Source organism: Watersipora subatra, chromosome 8, assembly GCF_963576615.1.
Source record: "Watersipora subatra chromosome 8, tzWatSuba1.1, whole genome shotgun sequence".
NCBI lineage: Eukaryota > Metazoa > Bryozoa > Gymnolaemata > Cheilostomatida > Watersiporidae > Watersipora > Watersipora subatra.
Window position 1 is genome coordinate 4,640,707 of NC_088715.1, and position 19,586 is coordinate 4,660,292.

At 37.8% G+C, this 19,586-nt stretch overlaps 1 pseudogene; it reads left to right on the top strand.

Annotated features, from left to right (window-relative positions):
* Nucleotides 1-17,947: 17,947 nt before the first annotated feature.
* Nucleotides 17,948-19,007, top strand: LOC137402239 (uncharacterized; annotated as a pseudogene).
* The last annotated feature ends 579 nt before the right edge of the window (nucleotides 19,008-19,586 follow it).

The window sequence follows — 19,586 nt, forward strand, 5'->3', positions numbered from 1 at the left end:
CGTATATCCTTTTACCATATACCGTATATCCTTTTACCATATACCGTATATCCTTTTACCATGTACCGAATATCCTTTTACCATATACCGTATATCCTGTTACCATATACCGTATATCCTTTTACCATATACCGTATATTCTTTTACCATATACTGTATATTCTTTTACCATATACTGTATATCCCTTTACCATATACTGTATATCCTTTTACCATATACTGTATATCCTTTTACCATATACCGTATATCCTTTTACCATATACTGTATATCCTTTTACCATATACTGTATATCCTTTTACCATATACTGTATATCCTTTTACCATATACTGTACATCATTTTACCATATACCGTATATCTTTTTACCATATACTGTATATCCTTTTACCATATACTGTACATCCTTTTACCATATACTGTATATCCTTTTACCATATACTGTATATCCTTTTACCATATACTGTACATCCTTTTACCATATACTGTATATTCTTTTACCATATACTGTACATCCTTTTACCATATACTGTATATTCTTTTACCATATACTGTATATCCTTTTCACGATTGCAAAGGCTAAATGTGCACTTTTTATTATTAATCAATTGCGTTGGTGTTTGTTATTTTTTAGACTTTTATTTTTATTAATTTTTTCCCATTACATATTTTTTTAATTTGTAACTTTCCAATGTGCTCTTTTAATTTAAATGTGGCATAACTTTTGTATAATTGGGTTAGCAGGCCCCAGGCTACACTATTGTCTGAGGTGATGGCAGTTACAAGTAGTTACGAAAAGTCAAACGAGAAGTTGGTGATGTCGTAGTGATGTAGTAGAGGGATGAGTATAAAAGCTAGTGAAGGAGAAGACCTCTTTGCTAGAGCTCATGTGAGTACATTTATTTATACAAAAGGGCGCAGTTGACAAAGCTCTAAAAAATGTTGTTGTTTTAACGAAAAAGTACTGGTGGTGTGGTAAGTTTAATGATTGATAATATCCTTTACCATTGACTCATAACTCATAACTCATTAACCTCTCCTTTCAACTCTCGATACATAAATTCATTTTCTTTTTCATCGTGCTCACCAAACACAACTTATTCTACACCACCTCTCTGTTTATTGCTATGTTTACCTCTATGTTTACTTCTATGTTTACCTCTATGTTTACCTCTATGTTTACTTCTAATTCATATTTATTTTAATTTCACTTTTAATTTAGTTTTAACTCTTTTTTACAAATAATAAGTGTAAACGTCTCACTTTTATATCTCTACAGCTTTTACACCCACTGTTTTGTCAAATTGCTGTCCAAACACTTCATTTTCACTCACACGACACATCACCTCACCTGCATGCCCGTTAAACGTTGACTTGCAACAAAATTCACATTACAGGTATTTGGTATCAAAAGATTCACCATGTCATACTCTGCTGTGTTGTAGGTGCAAAATATGTGGAAATGTGATTACAAGCTCTCAAAAGTTCAAAAACGAATAGCCATGGCAAAAACAGTCGTACAGTAGAATCCCTTTTCAAATTGACTCAAATGGGACGTAGTTGAACACGATGGCTTCTGTTTACACTTTCATAAAACCTCTTTTGTCGAAATTTTTTCACAAATATACTTCACACATTTTATAAAATTATGTCTATTGTCATTACGCGTCTATTTGATAATCACTGTAATGCTGTCACTTTGAGCACTGATATCTCAAAACCTACAATAAAAATTTGTTTAATCTTTTAAACTTAGCTCGAAGGAGTGCATATAATCCTCTGATAAACATGAGGAGCCTGTTGGTGACCTGTGATAGTAGAAAAATGCTTCAAGAATTGTTCACGCTGTTTGGCAGAAAGTGTGGGTCACATGATCAGATTACGACTGGAGGTTTAGACCAAGCCGAAACAAAACTGTAAAGTAGCAGAGATCTATATTTGATATAGGCTTTTCGGTAAAACCTGAAGTGTTTGTGATAAACTAGTGCTCCAAGGCGTTTTATATGAGCTGTTTATCGGTCTTTAATTTTACGTGCAAACATCACGTGTCAAAACAATAACCACAGCGTTTGAGAACGTCATCAAAATAAAAAAATCCCAAACTGTGGCGTTTTCGTGATGGCTGCGGTTAACTGTTCGTTTTTGAGCTTTAAAGAGCATGTAATCACATTTCCACATATTTTGCACCTACAACACAACAGAGTATGACATGGTGAACCTTTTGATACCAAATACCTGTTATGTGAATTTTGTTGCAAGTCAACATTTAACGGGCATGCAGGTGAGGTGACGTGTCGTGTGAGTGAAAGTGAAGTGATGGGACAGCAATTTGACAAAACAGTGGGTGTCAAAGCTGTAGAGATATAAAAGTGAGACGTTTACATTTATTATTCGTAAAGAAGAATTAAAATTAAATTAAAAGTGAAATTAGAATAAATATGAATTAGAAGTAAACAGAAAGGTAAACAGAGAGGTAAACAGAGAGGTAAACATAGAGGTAAACATAGAAGTAAACAGAGAATTTGTAGAATAAATTGTGTTTGGCGAGCACGGTGACAAGGAAATGAATTCATGTATCGAGAGTGGAGAGGGAGAGGAGAGGTTATTAAGGCAAAGGTGGTAATAGATGACCTATTATGAGGGGTAGAGCTAAGTTGGCGCCATTATTAAAGATTGCGGACATAGTGGTAGAGAAGGGCTGAAAGGTGCAGGATTTTATGTAGATAGTGTTGATTCCATTTACGAAAATGCAGTAGAGATTTTTCAGGAATATTATGGTAGACAGAGAGCAAGTTTGTGAAGGGGCATAAGTTCTTGCTGGCTAAACGGGCACTTAATGAAAGTGATAAAAAGTTAGCAACGAGTTGAGAGTTTGAGCAGATATGCCAAGATACGTGTACGCTGTAGCTAATAATGCTGATAGAGTGAGGTTTGCTCTAATAGTCCCAGTTGATGAGTTGACAGATAGAGAAGTAAGTAGAGACCAGATTAAGAATGGCAATTTGATTTGGAAGATGCTTAATGAGCTATTGGGGGCTTGTGAGATGGCAAATAATTTAGACAAGTTTTTTAGAGTGGAGAGTAGAGGTAGTAACTTAAAAAGTGAGATTAGGAAGGAGGTAGCAAAGGTGTAAGATTACAACAGCTGTGCGCAGTACTGGAGTAATAGAGGGTACAATTCAGGAGTTAGATACTCTCCTAGAAGCAGTCCTAGAAGTGGTAGAAAGTATTATGGTGATAGTAGTAAAAAGTGTGACTTTATTAGTTAGGGGGCAAGGAGTCGAGAGTATAGCAAGAACAGGGACAGTAGAAGGTATAGATACTAAAGCAGGGAGAGGTATGTCTCAAGATATGGAGCAAATGGTAGAGAAGGTAGTATAAGAACCAGCTCACCATGATAATAATGACACAATAAGGTATGCATAGTGTTGTTGTTTACTCTGATAACAAGATAACCCGATTAAGGTACCAATATAAGAACCATCTCAGCAAGTCACCGTACTGACTGCAGTAATTTAGTATCAATCCATTGTTTTATAATTTATTCCCTTGTAAATATATTTGAACAGGACTTGCTGCTAAAAAATTGTATATTGATTGTATGTACAAGCTCATACGATTATACAAACACATTAAGGTCATATGTCGGAGTATGACTGAATATTGATTGAATGTGACGATAGAGCATTTTTGAAGTGTGATGTGACTTTTAGGTTCCCTATATGTAGTCCGGACATGTATGTGTGATAAAACATCATATCACGAACAAGATAAGCATTCGTTCAGGTTTACATGCATTCCTAGACTTAGAGTTATCCTCTCCATGATGCTCTCAATGATGTACAATCTACACTATTGATTAAGGAGATGATCCAACGTACTAGATAAGCAATCGTTTAGGCCCATACAAACGACTTGGAGTTATCCTCTCCATTATGCTCCCAATTATGTGCAACCTACACAGCTCACACTAGTAAATAAGGAGATGATCCACTAACAAAACTAATAAACAAATATTAGCATTAATCTAACATGTTTGTTAGAAAGGAAGGGTTCAGTTATTATAGCCTACAAACTTGTGCTATTTATAAAGATCTCAGGCAATGTCTTCAGAGGATTCATCAACATGTATGTACATATCCTCTACCAATGATACCTGATATTACATACCTTCAGGTATTCTAATCAAGATAACAACTACCATAAATCCTCTACAAGGTGCTCATGGTTGGAATTCAAGATAACAACTACCATAATTCCTCTACAATGTGCTCATGGTTGGAATTCAAGATAACAACTACCATAAATTATCTACAATGTGCTCATGGTTGGAATTCAAGATAACAACTACCATAATTCATCTACAAGGTGCTCATGGTTGGAATTCAAGATAACAACTACCATAAATCCTCTACAAGGTGCTCATGGTTGAAATTCAAATGCTGCTCATGTATCTCATCGTGAGCCCCTCTGGGTAGGCAGGCATCTGAAATCACCTTGGCAACTCAAAAACATTATTGGTAGTTATCCTCCTGGCAAGCATTTTGCCACTTTTATTTGATGGGTGTCCAGCATCAGGTCACACCACTCTATTCATCACAGCGGACCGGTGGTGCAGAGCAATACAACTGTACAATCTGAGACTGCATGCGACATGATTGTTAAGTTTGTACTATCAAAGTCACTAGGAGCTGAGGCTATACATACTGTTGTCTATGTATGAAACTACGTTTTTACCACAGCTTACAAAAATCAACAGCCCCGTATGACGTGTGGTATGATCATATACCTGATAGCAGTTATCTCCACATGGTCAGCTGTGTTGTATATGCTCACATTCTTGATGAATCTTGCTAATAACTAGATGATAAAGATAAAACCATGATTCATGTTGGTTACAGTGTCTCATTGAAAGCATAGCGATTAGTCTAGCCTGTAAAACATGAAGTTGTATTACATCACAATGTTATCTTCAGTGCTAAACTGGGAACATGTACACAAGATACAAGGGCAGACAACTATGAAATACATCACAGTTCATGAAGCAGAGTTGAACGAGTGACATACAACATTGATGATGTCCCTGGGCAGAGTCATTCAGCCCCCTTCACTGCTGATCTAACAGAACCAAAGTTCATACAGGAAGAGAAAAAAAACAATCTCTCAACAAAGGCTAGAAACTGCTGAGGTGGAGTACCAAGCTCGTATTCATAATTGAACTTGGAGACTGGTGAAACTCCTTGGACTGGTTGGAAATTGGTTGAACTCCTACTAAACTGCATTGCTATAGGATCTAGATAAGTATTCAATGCTAAGAATGGTTTAGACTAGGCATGGGTAACGCGCAGCCTTTTTGTTTCTGGCTAAAGAGAAAAAACTTCAATGCATTTTTAATCTGAATACTGCAAAAATCGATTGCCAGTCTTGAATCATATAGAAGTTGCTTCCCTTATCGATGGATTAAGGCAGCACTAATGAGTTATCACTGTGCTTGTGATGCAGGAAAATGAAATCCACTTTTTGGGATTACCCAAGGATGGGATTACCCATTCAAAAAGTTCAACTCCACCAGTTTCTTTCCATAACAAAATATTCAGCAACTCTATGGCTGTGTGTTTTCAGGTGTAGCAATAGCGAGTGCACCAAAGAAATTAAACCCTTCAGTAGGTGAATAAAATCGTAAATTCAACAAAGAGTGGACTAATGAATTTCTTATGATGGAACTGCCAAACAGGAATGGAATATAGTGTTAGAAAGTTTGAAAATCATAAAGACCATGAAAAAAGCAATGCAAAGATGCTAAACATGGAACAGTATATGGACAAATGTCTAATGATGCTAAAAAACAAGAAACACTGCTCAGCAAGAGAAGAACACAGCAGAGTATGATGAGGACTCCTAGTGAGAGCAGCCAGATGGTCACTTTAGCAAGCTGAAAACACTTTACCGAATCAGTAGGTGGAGAAAGCCATTTATTGTTGAGGAGTTAATCAAAGAGTGTATTGAAGATGCAAGTGATATTTTATACTCTGATGAAAAAACCAAGAAAACTTTTAAAGTTACACCTCTCTATTGTCATACGATAGTTCGTCGAACTGAAGCTTTGAGTCGGGATGTGCAGCGACAGCTACAAGATAAACTGCAAGGTTTACAATATATTCTATCGCACTCAATGAAATGGCAGATGCATCAGATACAGCCCATTTAGCTGTCTTTATTCGTGGAGTAGACAAAGAGCTCAATATTGCTAAAGATTCGCTTGCTCTCTGCAACATATTTGGTCGTACAACAGGAAAACATGTGTTGGTCGAAATATGAAAAGTGGTAGAGCAGAGGAAATTTGATCTCAGCAAATGTTAATGTGTTAATGGTTTCAGCAGTTTGCTAATGGATGAGCTCAAGTAAAATGAGATTAATCCACTTCCCTTACAATTCCACTGCATACTACATCAGCAAAACCTGGCTGCTAAGGCAATGAAACTGGATCATGTTGTAAGTGTTATCAACAATGTCATGTTATGTCATCTATCTGCGGCAGAAAGGGTAGAGACATCGTCAGTTTCACAACGGTATCAAATCAGAATTTGAAGATATTCTATATTTTGCTCAAGTAGGCTGGTTATTAAAGGGAAAGATGTTACTCCGAGCCTTCAACCTGCAAACTAAGATAATAGAATTTTATAGATTGCAAGTGAAACAGCTGCCCAAGTTTTATGATGTTCAATTTTTGAATGACTTTGCCTTTCTTGTGGATATGATGCTGCACCTTAACGAACTCAACACCAAACTGCAAAGTGAAAATCAGCTGATTAGTGACATGTATCAGGCTGTTGGTACTTTTCATGGTCGACTTGAAATGTGGGAATAGCAGTTGAGAGAGAACAACGTTGATGTACAAAGCTTTCCAACACTTTGTGATCAGCCAAGTGAACCACAGCTAGATAGGTATGCTGATGTTGTGAGTGATCTAAAGCAAGAACTTGAAGCCAGATTTTATGACTTTAAGAATATAAAAAGAGAACTCTGTCTGTTCTCAGCGGTGCTAATTGTAGAAGACATTCTACTTCATCTTCAACTAGAAATGATTGATCTTAGAAATGATCTCATCAACTCATCGCTGTTTAACTCTGGCCAAGATCTCACTCACGCCTATCGTATGCTTCCCTGTCTGAAATACCAACAACTGAAGACCTTTGCGGCATGAATCATGAGCATGTTTGGAAGCATGTATACAGGTGTGAACAACTCTTCTCTCAACTGCATTATGTAAAATATAAATACAGAACAAGGCTCACAGATGAGCACATCGATGACATTCTTCCCCTCTCTGCTACAGACAGTACGCCACCCACAGTACACTCAAGTCATGGATGACATTCTTCCCCTCTCTGCTACAGACATTACGCCACCCACAGTATACTCAAGTCATGGATGACATTCTTCACCTCTCTGCTACAGACATTACACCACCCACAGTACACTCAAGTCATGGATGACATTCTTCACCTCTCTGCTACAGACAGTACTCCACCCACAGTACACTCAAGTCATGGATGACATTCTTCACCTCTCTGCTACAGACATTATGCCACCCACAGTACACTAAAGTCATGGATGACATTCTTCACCTCTCTTCTACAGACATTATGCCACCCACAGTACACTCAAGTCATGGATGACATTCTTCACCTCTCTTCTACAGACATTATGCCACCCACAGTACACTCAAGTCATGGATGACATTCAATGCCAAGTGTCTCATTAAAGGAGTCGTGTGTAAACATTAACTTCTGTTATTTATCATGCTGACAATATCTTATTTTTTGTTTTTATGTATACTAATTCATTTTTATTTGCTTTCAAGGAGAATTAAAGGTGAAAAATAAAGCCATTATAATAATTGGACAAAGTTGAGTTACTTCCAATTTCCATAAATTTCTAAAATTTTATAATGTTGAAGCAATATCTGAGAATTAATGCTATTAGCATCGATGTTCTGAAAAATGGTGTTATTGGGAGGTAAACATTATTTTGCCTGCACTGGTCATTAAAAGTTATAGGACTTGGGTGATGGAGGCCTTTTATCAAATTACCATTTGAAAGTGGCCTTATGCCCAAAAAGGTTGCCTACTCAAGGTCTAGATGATAAAATCTAAAGGTTCAAGGTCAGGGCCTTGGGGAAGGTTTTTGCTCAGATCTACAGTAGTGGTTATGAGAAGACAAATCTACACGTGGTCTCACCGTCTAGCTTACGCCGTCAGTCAAGATAAGATAATTCTCAAGTGAATGGCAATATTGCATTTCTCAATGGTGACATTTTAGAAGAACTATATGTAGCAACCTGAAGCACTCATCCCTACTACCTAAGAACTCCTGGTATGTAAGTTACAATGTTCTATATTTGAGCTCAACATCTCAAGTCAATCGGATTTAAACAATCAGATACTGATCAATTCATCTACTCACATCAACACTACATAATCTAGATAATTATTGCTGTATATGTAGACAACCTAGTCCTGAGCTTGAACAACCAGTCTGACCTCAACTTTCCCTCCAAGATGAAAGTTCTGTCTAGCTATTCAGTCTAAGTCTAGTAATGGAGCGCTCAAACTTCATCAGAGGTTGTACATAGATTAGCTGTTGAGAAGGTACAACAAGACAAGGTACAAACCCACATTTATGTTTTTTTAGGTTTACGTTTATTACAAACCCACAGCTATACTCATGGCTGTCAATGTAAAGATGGTGAAGGATAGTGGCAGCAGACTGATAGACCTCACGCTATACCAATTTATTGTTGTTAGTTTGGTTTATGTTTATTACAAACCCACAGCTATACTCATGACAGTCAATGTAAAGATGGTGAAGGATAGTATCAGCAGACTGATAGATCACAGGCTATACCAATTTATTGTTGTTAGTTTGGTTTATGTTTATTACAAACCCACAGCTACACTCATGGCTGTCAATGTAAAGATGGTGAAGGATAATGTCAGCAGACCGGTAGACCACAGGCTATACCAATTTATTGTTGTTAGTATGGTTTATGTTTATTACAAACCCACAGCTATACTCATGGCTGTCAATGTAAAGATGGTGAAGGATAGTATCAGCAGACTGATAGACCACAGGCTATACCAATTTATTGTTGTTAGTTTGGTTTATGTTTATTACAAACCCACAGCTATACTCATGGCTGTAGAGATGCACCTCATTAATTAATAGTAACCTTGCTAGTCACATGCACTGTGAGAGATTGTCATGAGTGATTATAATGTGTGCACGATTATCCAATGAAGTGGTAAGGTGGAGTGATGTAGTTGTAGCGCGCTTGCTTTTGAATCTGATGCGCAAGTTCGACTCCTGTGTGAGGAAGTCTTTTTCCTAACGCTCTGAACGTTAGGAAAAAGCCGTGTCCGTCCTTCAGCAGGACGGACACGGCTTTTATTATAGTACAGATTGCAATGGTCCAATCAACTAGCAGAACCAGGGAGCAACATAATACAATAGCTTTCTTGACTGTAGAGGCAGAGTATATTTCAGCACACATAGCAGCAAAAGAGGCAGCATGACTGACAATTATCCAAGGATATCACTGGCTCTCAATCATCACTACTACATGTTTGCATTGATAACTTCTCTGCCATAAGCATTGCCAACAAGACCAAAGCTAGTAAGCGATCTAAACATGGACATTTGATACTATTATATCAGACTAACTAGCCGAATTCCTGTGTTGCACGGATATTAAAAACAGCTTATAAACAGTGGCAGGTAATGCAATTGCCTGCCACTTACCATTAGCCTGGCACATTGCCAATGGCTAATTTGAGTAAGCTAGTATTGCTAAGCTTGCTAATAAGAGCTGTGAAAGCAAGCTTGAGTGACGTTGCGCCGTAACACAGAGTGCTATGCGTATTTTAACCTAGATAATGACTCATATCACCCAATGGATCAATGGCTAATAATAAGTATCTGCCCAATGAATCCATTGCATCTCCCGTAGCTCAATGGGTTAGTTTATTGCCTGGTGAACGGGAGGTTCTGAGACCTTCTGCGATACGAATTCCTCATTGTTAGATACTAATCGCTACAGATAGACAGAATGACAGACAGACACACAAACTTTGATATTTATATATAGATTAAGATTATGTAGCTACTCCTGATGAATATCCACAATAAAACTTTATTTTTGTTCATCTCTGCTATCAAGATGGCTGCTTGTTTTATTCATTTTGAATAAACTATAATCTAAATAGAAAAGTTTAACAATGTGTTTATCATAAAAGTGAAAATTGCATAATAACCACAGTAGTTGTGTCCTCTTGTTCAGAAAGGACAACTCCCAAAATAATGGTCGTCCCAAATGCTTTCTATATGCAAGCAAATATGAAAAATACATTAAGGGTTTCGTTTTTCTCGTTAAAAAAAGAAAAACACAAAATAAGAGTGATTCTTTCTTATATTATCAATGCTGACAGACAGCAACTAAGAATTAGCCTGTTCCTCATACACTCTCTAAAACAACTTATTATATGTCTATGGTCAGCCTCCATAACCAACTGGAGGTATATTGAGTGATGGGATTATGTACATTATGTACAGGTGATAGATAAATAAACACTACACTAGTGATATCAGGTAAGGTTATAGATACAGAGTCTGTGTACAGCAGGTAAGTTTATAGATATAGAGTCTGTGTACAACAGTTAAGGTTATAGATACAGAGTCTGTGTACAGCAGGTAAGGTTATAGATACAGAGTCTGTGTACAGCAGGTAAGTTATCCTTTCACTTAAATACTCACCTTCATTGATTCTCAAACATATTAGGTCTGCTGTTAAACATTAACACACGTATTTACAATAAGAAATGAGCCAATAGCATCAATGTTCTCAGCTATGTCAAGTTGACCTATTAACCAATGAGATGAGTTTGTAAGAAGTACAACTATGAAATCAAGAGGAAGTTCCATGATAATTCTAGTTGATGGTCTGTCTGGTGTCAATGTAGGAATAGTGAGAAGTTGTCAGTCCTTGCCTTTTTTGAATCCAGGGAAGAGATAGAGTTTACGGAGTTTTGTAAAGGTGCAGCTGCTAGTTGGTACATTACCTCCCTGAGTGTCACATGACCTCGCATTCTGATCCCCCATACTGACCTGTCTCACCCGTGACTGTATCTAAAACAGGTACATAAATATAGAAAAGTGTGCTGTACTGCCAACCCAAAGTATGGAGCCATTTGATTGGTTGAACTCTGCCAGGTCTTACAATAAGCAAAGCACTAATCATGATAAGAAGTTAACTTCCTTACAGAGTTTCGTCTTTACTATAATAAGAACCGTCTCTGTCTGTCCGAAGTCACGCTATGTCTGCTGTGAGGATCAGAAAACTAAGATTCTAATGAGAATATTCAGATTTAAAGCTCTCTAGCACTACATCAGTCACCCACCTTTTTACATCTAAGAATAACTGTGTACATACTTATTACCCATGATGATCTCTCATGGCGCACGGGTTGGCCAGCGTACTAGTTATTAATAATATTTAGTGAATGTGGTGGAGATATGATTCAGCGGAAAGGTCACCAGTCAGTAGGAAAATACAAATACTGAAATACTATGCTACAATTTTGACCTTGAGGAAAGGTGAAACAATTATCTTTAGATATCAATACAACTTAAATAAATTGTACGCTTAACGGCCACTTCAAACAAGATATTCATCTGAACAATAGAGCAATACATAGACAAAGAACATCTGGCTGAGATTACAGAATATAAACTTACTATGTCAAAGAGAGTACCAACATCCCTATGATGAGCATGTTTATAGAATGTTGCTACCAGAATTCTGATAAACCATGAGCCAAGGCTGTGAGACCTCGTGGACACATAAGCTGAAATAGACAAGAGAGAGATGTACATCTATAGAGCAATGAGCTAGTGACATACAACAGTAACAGATATGCAGATGCACAGTCCTTCTACAATCATATATGCAGGAAGTAGTGTATCATCAGAGACAAGGAATATCAAGGAATCCCAGAGGGGCTGTACATAAACAAGCGTATACAGTCAAACATGGATAACTCGCCCACGGATAGCTCGAACACATGGTTAATTCGAACAGTTTCTTTGGTCCGTTCCCACGTAATGATAAATTGCTATAGATAACTCGAACTCAACACTGTTAACTCGAACTGTTTTTTTGCCCAACGGCTACCGAAACGGTTGTTATCGCTTTAGAAAATCACTTTATTCAAAGCCATAGAGGTAAACCTCATCTTTTCGTAATTCATAAGCGTCGTTATTACCACCATCGGCAAAATATTTTTGTCAACGACTTTTCTAAAGGTTTGGTGAAATTTGATTTATACTGCTATACGATGAATAGCACGGACTAGCCGGGTCACGCGCACAAGGATTTTCGCCACGCACATACAAAACAAAAACAGTATGTTGTTTTTTTTTGTATGTGCCTGGCGAAAATCCTTGAGTGCGTGACCCGGCTAGCCCGTGATGAATAGTTTTCCGACGTTGATTCCGTGTTGAACCAACGTCGGAATGTTGAATGTTTAAAACGTCTTAAAAATTGTTGTAATTAAACGTATACGTTGTCTGAGCTACAAAAAACTATTCATCGTTTGACCTAAACACAGAATACGTGTGTACATTCAATAAGTATTCATTCAAAAAGCGTGAGTGATATACAATGTACCGTAAAACCTCGTAAAACTTCTAATTAAACTGCCTCGGAGTGTTGCTCTTAACGAATCCCAGGTAAAGTAAGGTAATCTTTGCATAAACTTCAAGAAAAATCGGCAAAATTGATCGTGGGTAAAACGTTCAAAAGAAAAATATGTCTTTTCTTTTGAGCATTTCAACAACGATCCAGTTTTGCCAATGTCAATCTAAAAGACGTCCTGGTAATAACATCACCTCAAACAACAAACCAATCTCAAGTGATAGAAAAATCTCTATACTTTTTGATAAAAACGTTTTAAACTTTACATTAGAAGTATTTAATTTGAAACAAGCCATTTGTGCTTTTGATATATATTATAGTTTGTATATGTACATGTATCTACTAATAAATAAGTAAATACATGGACTTGTGACAGTGCTCTGATAACTTGAACGCTCTGATAATTCGAACACTTTTGCTCGGTCCCGTGAAGTTCGAGTTATCCAGTCATAGCTCACGTGTATAGAGTGAATACTGATAATCATCTACAAGTACATTGTAGGAACTAAGGCTAGTCACAAACTAAACAAATAATTACTAACAGTGGAAATACTTTGATAAATCTTGGTAAAACACTTCTGATACATGACTCTGTACTTACATTCACTGCTGGCCTTCATGATGAAGAAATCATCAACATTCAGAGTTGTTGGAGGTGGAACTGAAATAGTTGGTGACTGAGGAGCTGATGTACTACTAACTGTGGTTGACTGAGGAACTGATGTACTGTTAACTGTGGTTGACTGAGGAACTGATGTACTGTTAACTGTGGTTGACTGAGGAGTTGATGTACTGCTAACTGTGGTTGACTGAGGAGCTGATGTACTGTTAACTGTGGTTGACTGAGGAGGTGATGGACTGTTAACTGTGGTTGACTGGGGAGCTGATGTACTGTTAACTGTGGTTGACTGAGGAACTGATGTACTGTTAACTGTGGTTGACTGAGGAGCTGATGGACTGTTAACTGTGGTTGACTGGAGAGCTGAAGTAATGTTAACTGTGGTTGACAGAGGAACTGATGTACTGTTAACTGTGGTTGACTGAGGAACTGATGTACTGTTAACTGTGGTTGACTGAGGAGATGATGTACTGTTAACTGTGGTTGACTGAGGGGATGATGGACTGCTAACTGTGGTTGACTGAAGAGCTGATGTACTGTTAACTGTAGTTGACTGAGGGGCTGGTTTACTGTTAACTGTGGTTGACTGAGGAGCTGGTGTACTTTTAACTGTGGTTGACTGAGGAACTGATGCACTGTTAACTGTGGTTGACTCAGTGGTCGGGCTGCTTATGATGGTAGATATTGGTGAATATGAAGGAAGCTCTCTACTTTCTCCAAAGTCTTGTCTTTCTAGATAACAGAGTGTTTGATTAGTTACGTTGTATTTTCATACTATGTAAATCTCTGTAAAGGTATGGCCATACATAACGATTTTTTTGTTGGTTCTGACCCAAATCGTGAAATGTACGAAAAACAGAATTATTCGGCAAAAATTCACAGAATTGTCTGAGCTGTGCATGCACTCCTAAATCGTTGACGAAACACTTAATTGGCTAAACGAATTATTAGCGAGCACAATTCTAGCGGCTTTTGCAATTAGTATAGTCCAAGACGCAAGAAAAATACTAACGTGAGTTGCCATAGTGATACGATGCAATTGACTTGATTAATCAATTAACAGCGCTTCGTCGACGACTTCGGAGTGCATGCACAGCTCAGATGATTCTGTGAATTTCAGCCAAGAATTCTGTGTTTTGCGTTCATTTTGTGATTTTGGTCAGAACCAACTCTCAAAAATAAAATAATCACTCTCAATAGTACAATTTTTCAATAAAAAATAACAAGCTTTTGCAAAATGAAACTACACTCAGGACGGACTTTAAACATATTTTCTATCATCTCAACACATGTAGATAATTGTTTCCTTCTGTTTAAGTACAGATACTAAAAGTTAATTGATTAACTACTTACTAATAAGAAACTTGTTTCACACGTACTAAAGTCACACCAGGTGGCTCCATATACAAACACTGTGCTGAGCCACACTGCACGGCTTGTGGTACACAAAGAGTTAGGTTATCAAAGAGTTGATGAAACTGGTATTTAGTCAAATAGTACTTATTCAGAAAGCACTTCTTAAAGTATAGCCTGTGTACCCAAACTGTGCATCATTTATCAGGTGACAAACCTCCTGAGCATGCTTGCAAGATGACCAACTTAGGCTTGCCCTTCATAGCAGGGAAATTCCGTGGAGAGAGAAGGTCTTGGATATGGATGAAGGAAATCATGTTACCCTCGATATCCAGCAGATGGTTACCACTTATACCATGAGTCATGATTACTAGGACAAACATGCCCAGATTCTGGTGTTCCTCTCTCGCTGTTTCAATCTGTATCGTTCTGTAGATATCCTGGGAAAAGATGGTAACTCTGACTAGTACAGGTCACCACTTGCATGAATTCACTTTGTTTTGCATGACTACCAGCTAGCAGGAAGTCATTGAAGTGTTGCTAGGAAACCTTAACTAACATTTAGAGAATGAAAATGACAAATAAACAAGCTCTACAACTTACAGTAGACTAGGTGCCCTACAAACATAAATTAGGAGTTAGGAGTCCCTCATCAGAAGATCTGTTAACACCCTGACTATCAGACAAAGACATACACTAGTTACAACAGTGTCTCACTTTAAACAGAGTTTTATACCATGAATTTAAATCAGCCAAATTCTACAATCTTTAAGCAGAAACAAGACTATGAGAGGACACACGGAGTACCTGCGCTCGTAGGTCTATTACTTCGGTCTGTGACTTGGCAATATCAAACTTGAGGTCTTTGAACATCATACTGAGATTTCTGTAGTCAAATTGGGAACCAGCTCCGTTACCGTGACCATAGCCAAAGTTCATATTGTTGATGATTAGAACTCTGCCCCTCACTGGTTCACTCATAGCATACACCTTAATAATACAATTATAGAACCGAGCGAAGTATGAACAAAAGAGAACACAACTCTTGCTGTTTGTGTTTTGACAAAGACCTCATCATTAGCCTCACCCATTAGCTGAGTTCAAGAGTCACAAGTCTACAAAGGATACAGAGAAAGGAATAAATATGGTGAGAAGTTGTCTGCTCTTGACATTACAATGCTTTATCAACAGCAAAGATGAACCATTCTTCTCTAACTGGGAAAGCAACAGGTAACTTCAATTACATCACGGATCTCTGATGGTTCTTAACATTCTTAACATGCTATGTGATATCCATATGAGTTTTTATGATCTTTATCATTTAACAACTTAACTCACCGTGTCTATGCTCTTCCTCTGATAGGGGCTGTCAGCAGCATGTTAGTTACAAGTTAGATATTAAACTGATAAACTATATTACCTTGTTAGACTGATACAGTTGCTTAATCTTCGGCTTCCTGACTATGCATAGTCGTAGCATCATGATCTTATCTGCTTTGGACTCATCACAATATCCTTGATCCTCCACATCTGACAAGTCACTTTCAGCCTCCTCAGAGGTGCTCTCCAGATGCCCTGAATATAACAGAGTATATAGTCTATGTTTCTGTTGTTATTATAGAGTATCAATATCTTTCCTCATATTTACTTCAATCTTTATTTACTCGTATATAAACATTATATAAATAAGAGACTTAATGAGAACATACACAGGGAAGAAGCTCACCAACTGTTTGGGGAGGACAACTCTCTCTTATTTCAGATATATGGTTCTCAAGACTTGGTACTTTATCAACATTTAGTTGGTCACCTGTAAGTATGATGTAATACAATGACTAATAGCTAAAAGGTGTCAACTAACCCAAGCATCTCATAATCTACAATTGTGTCTCCAGAAATGTTTAATTTACATGTAGTTGATTCTAGTTTGTCTGGTGTCAATGTAGGAATAGTGAGAAGTTGTCAGTCCTTGCCTTTTCTGAATCCAGGGAAGAGATAGAGTTTACGGAGGTTTGTAAAGGTGCAGATGCCAGTTGGTACATTACCTCCCTGAGTTTCACATGACCTCGCATTCTGATCCGCCATACTGACCTGTCTCACCCGTGACTGTATCTAAAACATACAAATAAACACAGAGTAACATATCATGATGACATCAAAAGGCTTGCTACAATGTGTTAGTTGAATTGATGAGATGAGTTCAAGTCTCAGAACTAACAGGATGTTATTTGTACCAGAGGAAAGGACCTGTAATAGTTGATAATATCAGGTACCAAAGCTACTAGTAGTATAAGGAGGGGTAGCAGGTGACGGAGCCTCAGGACCAACAGCATTTTGTGTTGGTGGATGCACTAACTCTCTTCCTAATCTATAGGAAATTAGTCTATTTGCTACGTGAGCATAGGCCTAATTTCCTTAAAAACCCATTTTGTTGGGGCAATAGTCAAGAATAGACCGAAGGAATTCTAAAAATACTCGACTGATCAACGCTCTACGTTTTTACTACGGGTGTTTTGCGGGTGGACTTCGATATCCTCTCCCCAGGCATTTGGAAATCAGCCTAAATTTAATGTGAGCATTAAATGAAGAGAAGCACTATAAGAATATAGAAATCCCCTGAAGAGATCCAGGAGTGTCCCTGAGTTCATCTGAAATAAGAACATTGAAAATAACTTGAAATCTATAGAAATGAAATTTGAACAGGCAGAGGAAATGAGCAAGGATAGAAAGGAATGGAGTAGTAAGATAGGGAAGGCTACCTGAGCTGGAGAGACAGCACAAGTGATCAAATCATGATGATGCCGTTGAGGGTGAACTAATGACCCTGAGGCTTTAAAACTTACATCACGTGACCGCTATTACAACCTTGGCCTCAATTCTTTTTGGGAAAACTAGCCTAAAGTTGTTATAAACACCAGCTTAAATTTCCTGATAGTCCTGAGGCTTTAAAGCTAGCATCATGTGATCCCTATTGCAACCTTTGTTGTATTGTTAAGAGTGGTCTACCCCATGCTTATATTGCTGTTAACCACACCCACTGTTCTGGAAGATTCTAATGACTCGTGTTCATTCGTGTGTGACGTATAAAATACTCATTAAATGTTGAACATTCAGACAAGCTGTTTTATTTATCTAACTGTAATATTCTAACATGGTGGCAGTGGTAAATGGTGGATAGCAAGACTATATTTGGAACTTTCAGTATAACAGTGACATATTAATCATTATGGAGGGAATTTTGTCTCCTCAGCAGCTGAAGTTAAGGTGTGAGGATTTGTCTGGTAAATGGCGTCGTTGGCAGAGGGCTTTCAGTGACTACCTTTTGGCAATTGACCTGACTGGAACTACTAAAGAAGCTGAGAAGAGAAAGCTGGCCTTTTTCAGACATGCAGGGGTGAGGATGAAAGAGAAGTCTATTCGCAGATGGAGTTCAAATCACAACCTGATGGTGATGGCAATACTGAAAAGCTAGAGGGAGCTGCTGGGAAGAAGTTGGATGACGTTACCAAAAGATTCTATGAATATTGCAATCCCAGTTCAGGTGTTGTAGTGAGTATATTAAGTTTCACCATAGCAATCAAGATGGTGACACTGTGGATGTATTTTTGATGAAACTGAGACAGTTGGCTGGGGCTTGTCAATTTGGTGATCAGAGAGATTCCTTGATTCGAAACAAACTACTTTTTGGCTTGGATGATACAAAAGAGAGAGACAAGCTTATGAGAGAATCAGATGAAAAGTTGTCTCTCGACTATGTGATCAAGTCATTGAGAATTGCTGAAAAGTCAGGAAAACTGAAGCACCAGAAAGCTGAGGATAAATCTGATGATGTCAATGCAGTATCTCAGTTTAGAAGAGAGAAACCGGTCACGTTAGCAAAACATAGATTTTCCAAGCAGAAATGTGAGAACTGTGGTAAGAACCACAATAAGGGTCAGAGATGTCCTGCATATGGTACGCAGTGTAAATGCTGCCAGAGATTTAATCACTGGGCAGTTAAGTGTAGACAAGATACTCATATAAATGAAACAGAAGATCATGATGTTACAGAAGAAGTTTATCTGGGTGAAATAAACACCATAAATGCTATTAACTCGTCTATGACTGACTCCTGGTAGGCGGATTTATGAGTACACACAAATGCCATGAAAAGCCAGCAAGTCAGATTTAAACTGGATACAGGAGCTGCTTTGAGTGTATGTGGACAAAACCGGTTAACTGGAGATGTTTTGCCTTCTGACAAGAAGTTATATGGACCCGGACACACACCACTAAACTGTAATTGAGAGAATAAAGTGTAAGATTACTGCCAAAAATGAGGTTACTGAGCAATATATCTACCTATTTCCAAACCAGAAAATGCCATTACTTAGTAGAAGAGCTTGTGATGAGTTAAAGCTAATCAAGGTTGATGAAGATCAATGCCACATTGGGAGCGTCAATATCAATGCTAAATTGTTTTTAGGACTTGGAGAAGTTGGCAGGGAATATTCTATCAAGTTGAAAGAGAAAGCAGTGCCTTATGCTATACATGTTCCCAGACCGATATCATTTTAACTGAGAGACAAAGCAGATAGAGCGCTTGATAAGATGGTAGCAGATGGAGTCATCAAGAAGGTTGGACCTAATGAACCTACATCATGGTGTGCTCCAATGGTGGTGGTTCGAAAAGCTAATAAGGAAGAAGTAAGAATTGTATCTAACTTCACAGAGCTCAACAGGTTTATCCAATGAGAAATTCATTCCATGGCATCATTGAATGCGAGTTTAGCTATGTTAGATGGAGCAACAGTGTTTTCTAAAATAGATGCCAATAGTGGTTTTTGGCAGATTCCACTTAGCTTAGACTCCAGCTATCTGACCAC